Source organism: Juglans regia, unplaced genomic scaffold (assembly GCF_001411555.2).
Source record: "Juglans regia cultivar Chandler unplaced genomic scaffold, Walnut 2.0 Scaffold_17867, whole genome shotgun sequence".
Lineage (NCBI taxonomy): Eukaryota > Viridiplantae > Streptophyta > Magnoliopsida > Fagales > Juglandaceae > Juglans > Juglans regia.
In genome coordinates this window covers 1-202 of record NW_023348599.1, presented here as the reverse complement: position 1 = coordinate 202, position 202 = coordinate 1, and the positions used below count along the sequence as shown (strand labels likewise).

The 202-nt window shown below is 53.0% G+C and overlaps 1 non-coding gene across 1 annotated transcript; it reads right to left on the bottom strand.

Moving 5' to 3' along the window:
- Positions 1-14: 14 nt before the first annotated feature.
- LOC118345227 lies at positions 15-170 on the bottom strand. Its single transcript, XR_004798820.1, has one exon. It is a non-coding gene; the product is annotated as a 5.8S ribosomal RNA (ribosomal RNA).
- Positions 171-202: the final 32 nt, after the last annotated feature.

Below are 202 nucleotides of genomic sequence, written 5' to 3'. Positions count from 1 at the left end.
GGGGCAACGATGCGTGACACCCAGGCAGACGTGCCCTCGGCCGAATGGCTTCGGGCGCAACTTGCGTTCAAAGACTCGATGATTCGCGGGATTCTGCATTTCACACCAAGTATCGCATTTCGCTACGTTCTTCATCGATGCGAGAGCCGAGATATCCGTTGCCGAGAGTCGTTATGTATCATGGTAAAGATGTCACCAACAA